The sequence below is a fragment of the Schistocerca cancellata genome, chromosome 1 (genome assembly GCF_023864275.1).
Source record: "Schistocerca cancellata isolate TAMUIC-IGC-003103 chromosome 1, iqSchCanc2.1, whole genome shotgun sequence".
NCBI lineage: Eukaryota > Metazoa > Arthropoda > Insecta > Orthoptera > Acrididae > Schistocerca > Schistocerca cancellata.
In genome coordinates, this window is record NC_064626.1 from 535,397,979 (window position 1) to 535,416,378 (window position 18,400).

At 43.1% G+C, this 18,400-nt stretch overlaps 1 protein-coding gene across 1 annotated transcript in view; it reads right to left on the reverse strand.

Moving 5' to 3' along the window:
• The window catches only part of LOC126188424 (putative fatty acyl-CoA reductase CG5065), a 132,037-nt gene extending 121,905 nt beyond the window's left edge, over nucleotides 1–10,132 (reverse strand). Inside the window, exon 1 of the mRNA XM_049930058.1 lies at nucleotides 9,987–10,132. The gene's annotated coding sequence lies outside the window, so the exon portion shown is untranslated. The remainder of the gene's footprint in view (nucleotides 1–9,986) is intronic.
• Nucleotides 10,133–18,400: the final 8,268 nt, after the last annotated feature.

The following is an 18,400-nucleotide window of genomic DNA, read 5'->3' on the forward strand; positions in this document are numbered from 1 at the left end:
TTAACAAACAGTCCCAGAGGGAACAGAAGTGAGAAGTGACAGACAAGAACTGAGGGACCGACCACGGAGCCACATCCCTGAACATTCCATTTAGTCGATGTCGGGAATCGGCCTCCGCATCCGCCGTGTAACGGTAGACCCACGTTGTCTAGAGGCCCCATGCGTTTCCGTCAGGATGTCACGGGGGAAAGGTACGATACGGATGGGACTGTGGTAACATAGCTGGCTGCGCCTCTGGCTATGCACTCACGACTCTCACCAGCGCAGCTGTTACGGAAGGACCGCACGGGACTGCGTTCAGTGGCTCGTTTTAAAATTTGGGCACCAATGATGACATTTGTGTATTTCGACAAGGCTGGCAATAACAAATGCTCACTTCATTTCTTACCCTGTAGTACTACAACGATTTTCTCGGAGCTTGATATGAATTATATATGCTGCGAAATGACCACAATTCTTCCTCCGAATAGTGATATCTCATCTATCGCCACGAAAAACGTGATTCAAACACGGTGGTAGCTTTGCGAGCCAGAAAAGATTTTTATTTAATATCTTTATTAACTTATATTTTTCACCCGATAGAAATGTGATTTCAACAACAGAAATGCGACTGAAGTACTAGTTTTGGTCTTCAGTCCGAAGACTGGTTTGATGTGGCAGCCCATGCTAATGTATCCTGTGCAAGACATTTCAACTCTACATTATTATTCCAAACTACATACATTTGAGCGTGCTTACTGTAATCAAGCGTTGGTATCTCTACTATTTTCTGAGCCCCCATGTTTCGCCCCTACCCCAAACAGGCATTTCCTTGATGCCGCAAGATGTTTCCTCTCAGCCGATCCATTTCTTTAGTCAACTTGTGACAAATGTATTTTCTGCTCATTTCGATTCTGTGCCTCAGTTTTTCTATCTACCCATCTAATCACACTTCTAGTCCGCCTGCTTAGCTGCGTGGTACCGTGCTCGCCTCCCACGCAAGCGGGCCCGGGTTCGAATCCCGGCTGGGTTGGAGATTTTCTTCGCTCGGGCACTGAGTGTTGCGTTGTCCTCATCATCATTTCATCCTCATAACCGGAGCGCAAGTCGCCCAATGTGGCGTCGAATGTAGTAAGACTTGCTCTTGGCAGCCGTACTTCGCCGAATAGGGGCCTCCCGGCCAAAGATACCATACGCTCATTTCCACTTTTTATCATACTTCTATACCACCACATTTGAAAAGTTTCGACTGTCTCGTCTGAATTGTTTTTCGTCCACGTTCACCACCGTACGAGACTGCACTACAGGTAAATATTTTCAGCAAATACGTCCTAACATTTAAATTTCTGTTCGACTTTAAATTTATTTTTCAGAATCGCTTCTTGCTATTTTCAGTCTATGTTTTATATCGTCTCTGTTTCCGATATCGTCAGCTATTTTGCTGCTCAAATAGCATATCTCGTACACAACTTTTAGTATCTGATTTCTGATATCTCTCACCATGGGCTGTGCTTTCACGACACTACCCATTCCCATTGATTCCTCTTCAGAGCACTAATGCTTCATCTGAAACTCGACAACCTCTGATTCATTCGATATATCCAGGTTCCATCTCAAATTCTTCAGTTTCAGTCTGTAGTTCATAGCCAATCATTTATAACTACAGTCGACAACTGCCCCATAATCACAAAATCTGACTTTGAAATCTTTTCATCATATAATCAGCCTTATTTCCAGTGTCTTAAGGTCTTTTACACGCTTACAACCCTCTTGCTTGTTTCTTAAAACAACTGCACCAATTAATGATCTAAGATTCAACCCTTTCTCTCTTTTCTCCCAGTCTACGTTCTCCATTTTCCCTTCTCTTCTTTTTCTACTGCCGAATTCCTGTCCATCATAAATGTTCGTTGCCTAACAAGGATCTGATAAATTTCTTTTATATAGTCTTATTTTATTTTAGTCTCTTCATCCGATAAGCTAGAAGGCATATAAACTTGTACTGCAGTACCGAAGCAGTTACCGACCTACATCTACGCCTTACACAAAGTAGGTCTAACGTGTTGGCGCTCAAAAATACACGAGTACGTTAGTAACAAAGAGATCTACATTGTTACTTGAAATTAAATGCAGGTTTTATTTACTCAAAAAACAGGTGTTCCTGCACATACAAAAAATGTTTGACTTTTCTTTATCTCTTTTGGCGTACAGAATCACCAGTATACACTGAAGAAAGTTCATAAATTGGAAAACAACGTGGGGTAATGCGATGGAGAACATCAGCACCATCAACATCGAAACTGTCGCATACAGGGTATTAGCGTAGAAGGAATTTGATGGAGTGGGAGCGGGAGCAGGTAGATATAGAGGAGATTGTCAAAGGTACAACTTAAATATTCTGTGGTAGTAATTTGGGTGAATACTGTAAAAGCGGACAAGTATGGAACTCGCTTCTCGTCAATATGTTCAGTGCTCGTTAGAGTACTGTAGAAGAAACGCATCTCATAATCAGCAGTGCCGTTGAACAGAATCGTAAGGGAAGACGGCAGTTTAAGGCTCGACGCATTGTCTACGACGAGTGAGCGAACGGAGCATGAGCTAAGACCAGATAAGGATGGAGAATGAAGTCTGCCCTGTCCCCTTCAAAGTTCCTATCTCGGCGTTCTCTTTAACCGATTTAAGGAAACCACCGTCAGTCAGTACGGCCGTTGCTAGTCCTGCGTGTCAACCACTGCTCCATCTCGCTTTGTGACGATCAGGAACGAATATCTGCATATCTCACAGAACTTTGGAGACGATACTTTGAGCCGCACGCTACGTGTTCTCTACGACTGGTTCTCAGTAGCTCCACTACGGTTATTACCTTCAACAGTGAACACTAAATGACTCCTGTAAGCACAACGGCGAGTCCTGCTCCGCGCATCCGTCGTTCGCTGAAGAAACCAATGGCAGTGTGCAACATACTGTCGCTGAACAGCTGAACAAAGTTCGTATTTTATTCTAACATCAGTACGATAGTTACCTTTACATAATCGAAATCAGCCTAAGTACCAACACCAGACAGCCAGTGTCAATGAATTACTCTTCTATGACAAGAATTTGACAGTGATGCCACTGACTTTTTTCCGCTGGTGCATACTGCACCATCACGATCAGTAAAGTGCTGACTCTATGTACGATTCTTATGATATTGAGGGTCTGTTTTTCTAACGGGTGAACTGGAGTGTCGCTTCCTCGAGTATAGTACAACGAAAGTTAGTGTAAGTGTACAACGACTCTGTTACTTCAATCTTAAAGGTGGCTTTATTAACCAGTGCATTTTCATTATCTTCTCCGTTATTTTATAAGGAGAATTTTATGTCTGGGTCAGTAGCTGGAAGTTACTGGGCACTGATTACGTCAGGTTGCAGCGTTTCAGCCTGGCTGATTCGAATGAGTATTAGGATACAACCTCGAAACAAGTAGCAAAGGAAAAACAAAAATAAACCCAAGTGTGGAAGTTATTTCCAGAAAAGAAAGGAAAGAAGTGTCATACTTCTTTTTAAGGAGATCCACTTAGGCCCTTCAAAATCTTTACCACCAACGAAATCATCGAGAAAGTGCATAATATGGTATTAACCTATGGGAGGTTACAGGTGTTCCTGAACCTAGTAAAAAAATAAAGATTAGAGATTAACGCTCTGCTCTGAATGTTGAGAAAAAGGCTATAATCAACTTTTCTTTGATAATATATTTGAAGATGTGCCACGAACCGTTTATAAGCGTCACACCAGTCAGCAACCGCCTTATTTGGAACAGGAATTAACATTTTCTTCTTGAAGTGTGGAATATTAGTAAGGCTGAAGTACGTAATACTTGAAAGGTCACGATGTACACCATGTGATCAAAAGTATTCGGACACCTAACTGAAAATGAGTTACAAGTTCGTGGCGCCCTCCATCGGTAATGCCGGAATTCAATATGGCGTTGGCCCACCCTTATCCTTGATGACAGCTTCGACTCACGAAGACATACGTTCAATCAAACTGGAAGGTTTCTTGGGGATTGGTAGCCCATTCTTCACGGAGTGCTGCATTGAGGAGAGGTATTGATGTCGGTCGGTGAGGCCTGGCACGAAGGCGGCGTCCCAAAACATCCTAAAAGTGTTCTACAGGATTCAGGTCAGGACTCTGTGCAGGTCAGTCCATTACAGGGATGCTATTGTCGCGTAACCACTCCGTCACAGGCCGTGCATTATGAACAGGTGCTCGATCGTGTTGAAAGATGCAATCGCCATCCTCGAATTGCTCTTAAAGAGTGGGAAGCAAGAAAGTGCTTAAAACATCATTGCACGCCTGTGCTGTGATAGTGCCCCGCAAAACCACAAGGGGTACAAGCCCCCTCCATGAAAAACACGAACACACCATAACACCACCGCCTCCGAATTTTACTGTTGGCACTACACACACTGGCAGATGACGTTCACCGGTCATTCGCCATACCCACACCCTGTCATCGGATTGCCACATTGTGTACCGTGATTCGTCACTCTACCCAACGTTTTTCCACTGTTCAATTGTCCAATGTTTATGCTCCTAATACCAAGAGAGGCGTCGTTTGGCGTTTACCAGCGTGATTTGTGGCTTATGAGCAGCCGCTCAACCATGAAGTTTTCTCACCTCCCACCTAACTGTCATAGTGCTTGCAGTGGATCCTGATGCAATTTGGAATTCCTGTGTGAGGGTCTGGATAGATGTTTGCCTATTACACATCACGACCCTCTTCAATTGTCGGAGGTCTCTGTCAGTCAACAGACGAGGTCGGCCTGTACACTTTCGTGCTGTACGTGTCCCTTCACTTTTCCACTTCACGGTCTCATCGGAAACAGTGGACCCATGGATGTTTAGGAGTGTGGAAATCTCGCGTACAGACATATGACACGAGTGACACCCAATCATCGGATCATGTTCGAAGTCTGTTGAGTTCCACGAAGCACCCCATTCTGTTCTCTCCCAATGTCTAATGACTACTGAGGTCGCTGATGTGGAGTATCTGGCAATAACTGGCAGCTCAATGCACCTAATATGAAAAACGCATGTTTTGGGGGTGACCGGATACTTTTGTTCACTTAGTTAAGTTAGAGGCCCTTACACACGCAGCAATTTGTCGGCCGACCAACTGACCAATTTCATGGCATCCAACACACATCCAGAACGACTGCAGTTGACGATTACAGCGCCACCCAATTGCTGTGAATTATTTATCTTAAGTTCATTGTAATATGTTCTACAAAATCCTTCTTGTTTTACGTAGAAACAAAAACGGGGGTTTGACTTGACCGTTTCAAAAGAGGAGCAAAAAGTCCGAGAGAAAACTGTGGCAAAGAAGTGGCTAATGCAAGGAAAAAAACTTCACCAACGTTCTGTTAACTTCAGTAACAGGGATCAGATGATTTTCGTAATTATCTAATATTGTGTAAATCATGCATTTAGGAGCTATCATCGTCAAACCATTTTTAATGAAAGAGAATGCAGTCACGAGAGAGGTTGTAAGCTGCGGGGATTTCTAGCGACTAGCAAACATTCCCCCCCATGAACCATGGACCTTGCCGTTGGTGGGGAGGCTTGTGTGCCTCAGCGATACAGATAGCCGTACCGTAGGTACAACCACAACGGAGGGGTATCTGTTGAGAGGCCAGACAAACGTGTGGTTCCTGAAGAGGGGCAGCAGCCTTTTCAGTAGTTGCAAGGGCAACAGTCTGGATGATTGACTGATGTGGCCTTGTAACAATAACCAAAACGGCCTTGCTGTGCTGGTACTGCGAACGGCTGAAAGCAAGGGGAAACTACGGCCGTAATTTTTCCCGAGGGCATGCAGCTTTACTGTATGGTTAAATGATGATGGCGTCCTCTTGGGTAAAATATTCCGGAGGTAAAATAGTCCCCCATTCGGATCTCCGGGCGGGGACTACTCAAGAGGATGTCGTTATCAGGAGAAAGAAAACTGGCGTTCTACGGATCGGAGCGTGGAATGTCAGATCCCTTAATCGGGCAGGTAGGTTAGAAAATTTAAAAAGGGAAATGGATAGGTTAAAGTTAGATATAGTGGGAATTAGTGAAGTTCGGTGGCAGGAGGAACAAGACTTCTGGTCAGGTGACTACAGGGTTATAAACACAAAGTCAAATAGGGGTAATGCAGGAGTAGGTTTAATAATGAATAGGAAAATAGGAATGCGTGTAAGCTACTACAAACAGCATAGTGAACGCATTATTGTGGCCAAGATAGATACGAAGCCCACACCTACTACAGTAGTACAAGTTTATATGCCAACTAGCTCTGCAGATGACGAAGAAATTGAAGAAATGTATGATGAAATAAAAGAAATTATTCAGATAGTGAAGGGAGACGAAAATTTAATAGTCATGGGTGACTGGAATTCGAGTGTAGGAAAAGGGAGGGAAGGAAACGTAGTAGGTGAGTATGGATTGGGGCTAAGAAATGAAAGAGGAAGCCGCCTGATAGAATTTTGCACAGAGCACAACTTAATCATAGCTAACACTTGGTTTAAGAATCACGATAGAAGGTTGAATACATGGAAGAACCCTGGAGATACTAAAAGGTATCAGATAGATTATATAATGGTAAGACAGAGATTTAGGAACCAGGTTTTAAATTGTAAGACATTTCCAGGGGCAGATATGGACTCTGACCACAATTTATTGGTTATGACCTGTAGATTAAAACTGAAGAAACTGCAAAAAGGTGGGAATTTAAGGAGATGGGACCTGGATAAACTGAAAGATCCAGAGGTTGTAGAGAGTTTCAGGGAGAGCATAAGGGAACAATTGACAGGAATGGGGGAAAGAAATACAGTAGAAGAAGAATGGGTAGCTTTGAGGGATGAAGTAGTGAAGGCAGCAGAGGATCAAGTAGGTAAAAAGAAGAGGGCTAGTAGAAATCCTTGGGTAACAGAAGAAATATTGAATTTAATTGATGAAAGGAGAAAATATAAAAATGCAGTAAGTGAAGCAGGCAAAAAGGAATACAAACGTCTCAAAAATGAGATCGACAGGAAGTGCAAAATGGCTAAGCAGGCATGGCTAGAGGACAAATGTAAGGATGTGGAGGCTTATCTCACTAGGGGTAAGATAGATACTGCCTACAGGAAAATTAAAGAGACCTTTGGAGATAAGAGAACCACTTGTATGAACATCAAGAGCTCAGATGGAAACCCAGTTCTAAGCAAAGAAGGGAAAGCAGAAAGGTGGAAGGAGTATATAGAGGGTCTATACAAGGGCGATGCACTTGAGGACAATATTATGGAAATGGAAGAGGATGTAGATGAAGATGAAATGGGAGATACGATACTGCGTGAAGAGTTTGACAGAGCACTGAAAGACCTGAGTCGAAACAAGGCCCCCGGAGTAGACAACATTCCATTGGAACTACTGACGGCCTTGGGAGAGCCAGTCCTGACAAAACTCTACCATCTGGTGAGCAAGATGTATGAAACAGGCGAAATACCCTCAGACTTCAAGAAGAATATAATAATTCCAATCCCAAAGAAAGCAGGTGTGGACAGATGTGAAAATTACCGAACAATCAGTTTAATAAGCCACAGCTGCAAAATACTAACACGAATTCTTTACAGACGAATGGAAAAACTAGTAGAAGCCGACCTCGGGGAAGATCAGTTTGGATTCCGTAGAAATACTGGAACACGTGAGGCAATACTGACCTTAAGACTTATCTTAGAAGAAAGATTAAGAAAAGGCAAACCTACGTTCCTGGCATTTGTAGACTTAGAGAAAGCTTTTGACAATGTTGACTGGAATACTCTCTTTCAAATTCTACAGGTGGCAGGGGTAAAATAGAGGGAGCGAAAGGCTATTTACAATTTGTACAGAAACCAGATGGCAGTTATAAGAGTCGAGGGGCATGAAAGAGAAGCAGTGGTTGGGAAGGGAGTAAGACAGGGTTGTAGCCTCTCCCCGATGCTATTCAATCTGTATATTGAGCAAGCAGTAAAGGAAACAAAAGAAAAATTCGGGGTAGGTATTAAAATCCATGGAGAAGAAATAAAAACGTTGAGGTTCGCCGATGACATTGTAATTCTGTCAGAGACAGCAAAGGACTTGGAAGAGCAGTTGAACGGAATGGATAGTGTCTTGAAGGGAGGATATAAGATGAACATCAACAAAAGCAAAACGAGGATAATGGAATGTAGTCGAATTAAGTCGGGTGATGTTGAGGGTATTAGATTAGGAAATGAGACACTTAAAGTAGTAAAGGAGTTTTGCTATTTGGGGAGCAAAATAACCGATGATGGTCGAAGTAGAGAGGATATAAAATGTAGACTGGCAATGGCAAGGAAAGCGTTTCTGAAGAAGAGAAATTTGTTAACATCAAGTATAGATTTAAGTGTCAGAAAGTCATTTCTGAAAGTATTTGTATGGAGTGTAGCCATGTATGGAAGTGAAACATGGACGGTAAATAGTTTGGACAAGAAGAGAATAGAAGCTTTCGAAATGTGGTGCTACAGAAGAATGCTGAAGATTAGATGGGTAGATCACATAACTAATGAGGAAGTATTGAATAGGATTGGGGAGAAGAGAAGTTTGTGGCACAACTTGACCAGAAGAAGGGATCGGTTGGTAGGACATGTTCTGAGGCATCAAGGGATCACCAATTTAGTATTGGAGGGCAGCGTGGAGGGTAAAAATCGTAGGGGGAGACCAAGAGATGAATACACTAAGCAGATTCAGAAAGATGTAGGTTGCAGTAGGTACTGGGAGATGAAGAAGCTTGCACAGGACAGAGTAGCATGGAGAGCTGCATCAAACCAGTCTCAGGACTGAAGACCACAACAAACAACAACAACAGCAAACATTAAGAGGATCTCAAAGTAAGTGTTGTTGTATTCCCACAATAGTACACTAAATGATTCCTGAAATCTGCGATGTGATTTATAGTTGACGGAGGAAATACACCACTTTAATGCAAAATAAATAGAGCAAAAGTTGTTGATGGAAATGTTATGAATTTATTTATCTACGTAGCATGAAAGTTGACCTTTAAGTGTAAGAAACTCATTTTAGATTCGAAGAAGAAATACTAAACATGGTGGTGGCGCACATCATCTAATAAATACAACAGATATATAAGAAATAAAGCATTTAACAACTGTTAGACCTTTACAGAGCCCCCCACAATTTGACCCTCATAGCAGGAAGCTTTGATATAGGCAGGACTTTTTTAATACTTATAACAATGATGCAAGTATATTTTACGAATTAATGGCCATTTAATGTCGGTTCAGATGGTTCAAACGGCTCTATGCAATATGGGACTTAACATCTGAGGTCATCAGTCCCTTAGTCTTAGAACTATGGAAACCTAACTAACCTAAGAACATCACAGGATTCGAACCTGCGACCGTAGCAGCAGCGATATTCCGGACTGAAGCGCCTAGAATCGCTCGGCCACCAGGGCCAGCTTTAATGTCGGTATTTGGGTTTTTAGATTTCCGGTAAGTATCGGAAATACCATCTAAAACCAAACACAGATGCTCGACAGTCTTTTACTCTATGTGCCACACGAAACCATTGTGGGTTCGTTGAAAAAAGTTAAAAAAAGTGCTTCATTTCTTGCATGTACTCGTATATTGCTACGCTCCTCGCACGACGTATCCCACAAACATCTGTCCTCTCAATTTCTCCAGAAACTCTGTCAAAGTTTCGTCCAGCTCGCACCCTGCCATTAATACTAGAACAGCATTTAATTCTGCCCTCAGAGTGACAAAAGACGCTCTTTTGTCGGGAGGTCGGTACGACAGTGCTACACACGACACAATTTGTTGGATGGAGTGGTGGGGGGTCGGCTGTACGATGGTTCTACTCGCCCGACACTCCGACAGGGAATGTTCGTCGGTCGATCGGTCAAAACGCCGATAAACGTCCAGCTGGTCGGTCGGTCGGTGGGTGCGTGTGCAGGGCGCTTAAAGCTAGGAGGTTGGCTGGATGAAGCCTTACCTGGCAGTGGGCAACGGACCCAGCTAGATCGTGAGGCCGGTGACAGGCGGAGTGGAATTCCAGCGCGTCGGGCGGCCCGCTGTCTGACGTCTAGTGTGTGGCAGCCGAACGGCGACTGTGTTGTGGAGCGCCGCGGAATGCGGCACTCCAGCGCACCCTGCTGCCGCCACCTGCCGTGCTGTGGTGCGTGGCGCTGCCGTCTGGCTTTCCCGCGGCCTTGAGCCGTGGCCCGCCGCCACGTCCCACCGACCAACTTTCCAGGTGGCCGAAGAGCGAGCGCGCTTTCTCCGCCCGCTCCGACAAACATTCACATCCGACACTCCAAGGAAAGAGCACTTTCGATGCTCTCTGCGTAGAGTCGTGTCGCAGCTCGTATGGCCTATGCAGGGTGAATCCGAACTGCCCCCACAATATTTCCTAGTTTTTTCATAGATATTTCTGGTACATGCGATCCGTGCTCTTCGATGGTTCGTTACACAGTAATAGCATGTCATTTGATTTGACACCTCCAATTATTTTCGTATTAGTATTGCACTGAAAATATCTGCACAACACTGCGAATATCAACGGTTTGAAATCGAGACTAGTTCATTCGCTTTCGGTACCTACTGCTGACAACATTAACGGCCACTTGACTCGTTCAGTAACGATCGATTTTAGGATGACCAGCTCTCCCGTATTTTCCGGGATCTCCCGTGTTACAGCAATATTTTTTTAATCCTAACGGCTCCCTGTATATTGAGCAAGCAGTAAAGCAAAACAAAAGAAAAATTCGGAGTAGGTATTAAAATCCATGGAGAAGAAATGACATTGTAATTCTGTCAGAGACAGCAAAGGAGTTGGAAGAGCAGTTGAACGGAATGGACAGTGTCTTGAAAGGAGGATATAAGATGAACATCAACAAAAGCAAAACGAGGATAATGGAATGTAGTCGAATTAAGTCGGGTGATGCTGAGGGAATTAGATTAGGAATGAAACACTTAAAGTAGTAAAGCAGTTTTGCTATGTGGGGAGCAAAGTAACTGATGATGGTCGAAGTAGAGAGGATATAAAATGTAGACTGGCAATGGCAAGGAAAGCGTTTCTGAAGAAGAGAAATTTGTTAACGTCGAGTATTGATTTAAGTATAAGGAAGTCGTCTCTGAAAGTATTTGTATGAAGTGTAGCCATGTATGGAAATGAAACATGGACGATAAATAGTTTGGACAAGAAGAGAATAGAAGCTTTCGAAATGTGGTGCTACAGAAGACTGCTGAAGATTAGATGGATAGATCACATAACTAATGAGGAGGTATTGAATAGAATTGGGGAAAAGAGAAGTTTGTGGCACAACTTGACAAGAAGAAGGGACCGGTTGGTAGGACATGTTCTGAGGCATCAAGGGATCACAAATTTATCATTGGTTGGCAGCGAGGGGGGTAAAAATCGTAGAGGGAGACCAAGAGATGAATACACTAAGCAAATTCAGAATGATGTAGGTTGCAGTAAGTACTGGGAGATGAAGAAGCTTGCACAGGATAGAGAAGCATGGAGAGCTGCATCAAACCAGTTTCAGGACTTAACACCACAACAACAAGAACAACAACGGCTCCCTAATCGACCTTCTCTTTCTTCCGTATATTTCGTCAGTGATAACTATTGTAAATATTAATACCGCGAAGTACTATCTCTGGTTCATGATTCATGATCGACAGATCTTGAAAAGGTTTTGTATAATAATCGATGCTATTGTCGACATATAGTCTGTGTCTTGTTCGTCCTTCTATCGGAAAAAAGACGGTTGTCGGCTTAGCTCAAGGAATGCAAGCAGAATGGGAAGAATGATATAGTCTAAGCGTCTAGAGGAGTCGTGAGAGAGGGACGATTACTTCTTTCTCAGTCAATACTGGCAACCGATGGATGTACTCACCTTGTGCCAGGCAGCAGCTGTGGTTCAAAACACATGGAAGGACTCGCGAAAGAGGGTTGTAGAGACGTTCATGTTCAAACACGCTAGTTGCGCTATTTATTTCTCAGCTGATTCGCACAGCACAACATTCCGCAACACATCGAAAGAGTATTTTCTCTTATGAACAGTAAATGAACGTTTTGTAAAACTTCGTCGCCAGTTTTGTAAAGGCCTTGTCGCTACTGCCGTGAAGGCCGAGTTTCCACTGTTATTACGGTAGGCCGAGTTTGTGAGCTCGTGAAGCGGCCTCTGGTGCAGTACACCGCTAAGACAATTTCTCCCTGCCACTTTTATGCAGCTAAACCTCAGGGTCAGATAACGATATAAGAGATCCAAGGTTCTACAACACTCCAACAAAGTAGTAACAAAGTAACACAAACGAGCTAAAAGGTTTACTTACCTTTGTGACTTGATGAATGATTAAGTCTCCAACTCTGCATGTAATATAACATAAAAGGGCCCTCAGTGGCTGAGTGCAAGTAATCGTAGGTAAACTTCACAGTACACAGCAAATGCAATTTACAACAACTGTTTGTTCATTTCCAAGAGGTCACTAAACGACGTTCCCTGTCTAAGTCAGCCCTGGACGATGATCTATAACCGAGTGGGCGAGAGCTGCTCTTCTATCTTCCGAGTAGTCTTCTATCCGTTGTCGTCCGGTCACTGGCGGACTGTACTCGGACGGTAATTGGCCGAGGCGAAGTTGATATCTTCGTCCCCAGTGCCGCCCGTGGCGCTGGTGGAACTCGCACAAGTTCAAAAATGTTCAAATGTGTGTGAAATCTTATGGGACTGAACTGTTAAGGTCTTCAGTCCCTAAGCTTACACACTACTTAACCTAAATTATCTTAAGGACAAACACACACACACCCAAGCGTGAGGGAGGACTCGAACCTCCGCGGGGATCAGCCGCACAGTCCACGACTGCAGCGCCTGAGACCGCTCCGCTAATCCCACGCGGCGAACTCGCACAAGTGGCGAGTGTCTGTGGCACCAGGTCGTGCTTTGCGCCGGTCTTGTTCGGACGACACAGCAGGACTGATCAGAGAAACAGCAGCACCTTGGAATGATGAAGTCAGAGCTTATGACTGAAATCAATGTTGTTTATAATTATAGAAACATTTTTAAATTTGCACAGGAAGATAATAAATTGCAGAGTTCTGCAGCTTATAAATAAGCACTTTTGGGGTACACGTCTATATTCAGATTTGTTAAGTTTTGTTGTGATTATATTTCCGTATCACACGCGATGAACAAATAAATTGGTTTGAATAGGTTAGACTTTTTTCATTCTACAGACACAAAAATAATGGGGTCTCGTCGGTGTGGAACATGTCAGAAAATATGATATAGCAAATATATTTAGGAAGCTTGAGTGTAATACTCATTTCTGAATTTACTCCACGCGCTTTCGCACTCTAAAAACTTTCTTCCTGATTGTTGAGTTACCCCAAAATTTGATACTGCATGACATAATTGAGTAAAGGTAAGCAAACTATGCCAGCTTTTTTCATATTTATATCGCCATTGTCACCCATTCCAAGAGAATACGATGAAGTAGTGCATTTGAAATTTATTGCTATCATGTCTCCCTTAAACCTCCCGTAAAATAGTGGTCAGAAGTTGGTCAGCTCCTTTAAAACCGTGATCAAATGTTGGTTGCTCTAATCGATTCTGTGCCGGGTAATTGTTTTTTTTTCGACACTATTAGTTGTACGTTAACTGTGGTACGCAACAGTACGGACAGGTTTACTGACGAAGAGTTAGCTGATCTGCACCTCGCGTATGGGTTTACTGAAAGCAGTGTGAGAGCGGCCAAACGACGGTACCGTGCTGAGCTGTTGTCTCAACGACGGCAACCACATTACAGTACGGGTACCGATAAATCTACACATAGACGCCTACGAGAAACCGTCTCCGTCCGTATTTGAACAGAATATACCAGCCGTGCGAGATATGTCAGAACAACCATTCGGGAAGAGATCGTGTCGCACGCGATGATGATTAGGGTAACGAACCAGATAGATCATAGCATTATCTTTATTCTATAACAAGCCATACTACTTAGAAAATATCTGTGAAGAACCTCTTGAAATCTGTCGGCGGTGTTCGGGTGCAGCCTCTATCGGACAGGGGATGTCTTGAGAGCAGGCACGTCTGACAGCATGCGAATGTAAAACACGTGCCACGCGTAAATCGTGGCGTTGTCTCCATGGGTGGAAATGAATCTCAATTATGCAAAGTGGATATACCATGCCGGAATTGACTGGTTCCAGGTGCCCTAAGGAAGTTTGTGTTTCAAGTGACATTCACACTGATGCGCTATGTTTTATTTTCGATAATACAAGTACAGAAATACGGGAGCAATGTTTTAACTGGTAGAGCCTCATATCTTTTAAATTTCTTGCAAGAGCGCAGCAGAATTAAATTCAAGAAAAAAGTATCTCAGCACTGACTTCCGTTTTTCAGACAACTCCATCGCTGTAGAACTCCCTGTGCTGTTGAGGAAGAATGTCAACGTAAATGCGCGTCCACGGAAATTTTTCCAGGTATAGGGAAGGGAGAGGGAGTACCATAAGTTGGTCAGTGTCGAGAAGTATCCTATCACAGGAAATAAAATTTTGTATGTGACGCAAAAAACTTATTACTTCCTGGAGAAGAGATGGGCGCTAATGACCATAGAAGTTTTGCGCCCTAAAACCACAAAAAAAAACTTCCTGGAGAACTGATCGTATCGCCTACTGTCATTATAAGAACCACCTACCTATCATAGTTCAGGAGATATGACGTCACAAACAATGAGCTGCATGTGAAACTACCGCATCATGCATGACGTTTAAATTTATTATTTCTTTGCAGTGAACTCTATTCGCAACACATTTTACGGACAGTATCCACCTATGCCGTTGACTGTACCTACACGAATATATCATTGTACTACACTGAGAATGATGGGAAAAACCATGCATCATGCATGAAGTTTTAATGCATTCATTCTCTACTAAAAATCGTGTCAAATGAAGACATCCCTGACACCTGGCAGCGCTTTTGACAGCTATCAACTACGAGGCGCAAATGGGTGTAGATGAAAAAACTTGCCGTCTGTAGGGCTACGTAGAGCTTTTGTCATAGAGACATTTACAACTATACATAGGCGAAGCTGCTGCTTACAGACAAATCTCTACCTGACGCATTGGTTTCAGTCTTGGAGAAGGGGCCGATCTTTGCGCCCACCCCGCGGACACGACACGTTCTGGATATTATTTGCTCTGTTGAACAGGAATCCTTGAACTGCCCTAGGAGCTCTCAAGGGAGTCAGAGGAGCACTTGCCGTGCTCTGAGACGGGCCCCGCGCCCAAGAATAATATTTCGGCTGCAGAGAGGTCAGCGCTTCGATCCCTGCGTGATGATTGTGCTATTACGATCTTACTGGCGGATAAGGGTAACGGAGCTGTTATCTTCTGCAAACAGATGTACGTCAACAATATAAACCAGTTATTGAATGACTGCGTATCGCATTCCAAACAAAGACTCTACAACTGTAATGGACACTACATATTAAAGTTTAAATAGTTTGGCTCGAGCTTCCACGTGCTATGGCACAAAAATATATACATACATTTGTTACACTCAGCTTAATTGAGTGGCCCAGAGATGTGACTGGTCTCAATGCTTGGCTACGTTTTTCGTCATAGAGTGTCAGCTCACACCTGTCGTAAACTCAATTTTTAAGCTGAAATAAAATATAACAAAACAATGCAGGCCTGTATTGCGGTGAAATTTAAAATATTAAGTCACTCACCTTGATTTATAATTTGAACAAGTAGTTTATTTTTCTTCAATATATTCACTAAACACTTAAAATTCAGTCTGAGGGGCTCTTACGTAATGGAGGCCATTAATAACTGATGCTACAACACTTCACTATAAAATTTATATGTCGCGATCACGGCACTCGACAGTACGTACACAATTCACAAAATACACTCTTGTCTGCTGTTCTAAACCACTATATTGCGCTCCACTTGATCGCTTTCGAACGTCGCTACGTACATACTTGTTCCCGATCGTGGCTACCAACCCTATACTAACCCCAGATCGGCGGCACGTCTGACTCTTAGCATCGCTCTAAACCAAATCCCCTGTCATCAAAAATGGCCGCCCCATACACCCTCTAAACGACTGCCTAACTCAAAACAACGTTTGACAAAAAGAATTATTCTAAAACTAAACACGAAAACGCGTATGACACATTGAAAAATATGGAAAATTTCCGGGCAATAACAATTTAAGGTCGAATTTTCTGTATCTTCCACCGTTTTTTCACAAAAAATGTTCTTGTTGCGTGATTTTGATTTTCCCAGATGTTTGATACTAAACATAAACAAACAAAAATACATACTTCATTACTTATCTACTTCTTTAACTTTAGAATGCTGCCTCTAGTTTCGGCTCTTAAAATTTATTTATTAGCAAAAACACAGTTTCTCTCTGTCGAATCCCATATTCCGACCTTTCATTAAAAAATGACAGACACACTACTAAATGGGCTACGATTGTTCGATGCAGATGTACTAGTCGCATCCCTAGACACTTTGTTTATATTAATCGGCCAAAGAATTGGCGAGATTTTAGCTTTTGAACTTCCATAAATTTACAATTTTTAAGACGACATTAACTTTTAAACTATTACATATTTTTGTGGCGCATCTAGATAATTTAGTTTTACATATTTTTCTGTCAATGAATGGCAACTCACACCTCCGTGTCACTCTTAGTTTTGTTTTTATTGATTTTTCTATGGCGTATAAATTTCTCCAAGAGCGCAAACACGGCGATATGCGTCCCTGCCAAGCGTGCACTCGGGTTTTTCCACCGCCGCGTACACGCTAGCCGCTCGCCACGGCCTCGTAGCAACCGCCCGCCGCGTGCTCTGCAGCGGGAAACTGCCGCTCTAATCTCAACCCACAGCTTGTACGCTCACAACTCCATGACCTCCAGGACCTTAGAGGTTCTCAAGAAGAGCAAGATATCTGAGGTTGTGGCAAAGATACTCCACATACAAGCAAGCACCTGTTCCCCTGAGACTATATGGACTGCCTATGATTCACAAGAATACTATGCCTCTTCGACCAACTGTTAGCAATATTATAGCGTCAATATGCAACCCAGCTAAACCTGTAACGACGAAAGTGAGCCGGCCACTGTAGCCAAGCAGTTCTAGGCACTAGGCGCTTAAGTCCGGAACCGCGCTGCTGCTGCGGTCGCAGATTCGAATCCTGCCTCGGGCATGGATGTGTGTGATGTTCTTAGGTTAGTTATGTTTAAGTAGTTCTAAGCCTAGGGGACTGATGACCTCAGATGTTAAGTCCCTTAGTGCTTGGAGCCTTTTTTTTGACGAAAGTGAACCATTGAGGGGGAAAATGTGAGCACAACATTCGCTACACAGATGATTTTATCTGTTGGCTTAAGAACTTGCGACTTGTACTATCAGGTATTCTCTTCAGCTTCGATGTGGTCTCACTTTTCACTGAAGTGCCATTACAGGAATCACTGTTGCTCATTGGCGAGAAGCTGGAAGGGAAAGTTGTCGATTTGTTTAAGCATGTGTTCACCTCGACAATTTATATTCAGTGGCTCATACTTTGAACAGTGGGTAGTTCATTGTAAGCCCTCTGTGGACATTCTTTTTATGTAAGATTTTGAGAAGAGAGCGCTCGAATCGGTGGCGTCTGAACCTACGTGCTTTTGGCAATATGTGGATGACATCTTTGTCGTCTATCTATACGACACTGCGTCGTCATTTTTGCGACACTTAAATTCCTAAATTGTCTTCATTCGAATATCACGAGGGTGGTGGAGAAAAACGGCGAACATTTCCTGGCGTGTGTGTGAGAAGAAAGGAGGATGCAGCCAGGATCACGCTATGTACCGTAAACCTGCACACACAGAGCCCTACTAACGGGGCACCAACTGTCACCATGGTGCATAACGAAGTAGCTTGCTTAGAATGTTGGTCCACGGAGCATGAGCCATATTGGATTCTGAAAGTTTGTTTGATGAACTACGCCACCTCCATAGCGTATTTTTGGAGAATGGGCATTATGAATGGGAGATTCGCCTTGCCTTATGCCCAGCGCGGACTAGAGAAAGTGAGGAGCTGGAATAAAGTGATGAACAAAAAATGAATGGTCGTTTTGCCATACGTCGGCGGTGTTTCTTTGAAAAAAGAAAGATTGTTGGAGAAACGTAAAGTTAAATGCGTCTTTCGTCCACCAATTGTAATGTCTCTTGCAGCGGTCTCTCCGCGATATTTTCAGAAATTTTATAAATTATATAACTCAGTACATATCTCGAAATATCTCTTCTTATCTTACCGATTATCAATGCAAAGTAGTTTCAAGCCCAATTATTCCTTGGAGCGTCCATTTACTCCATGGAATAGCTTCCCTGCTATCTATGTTTT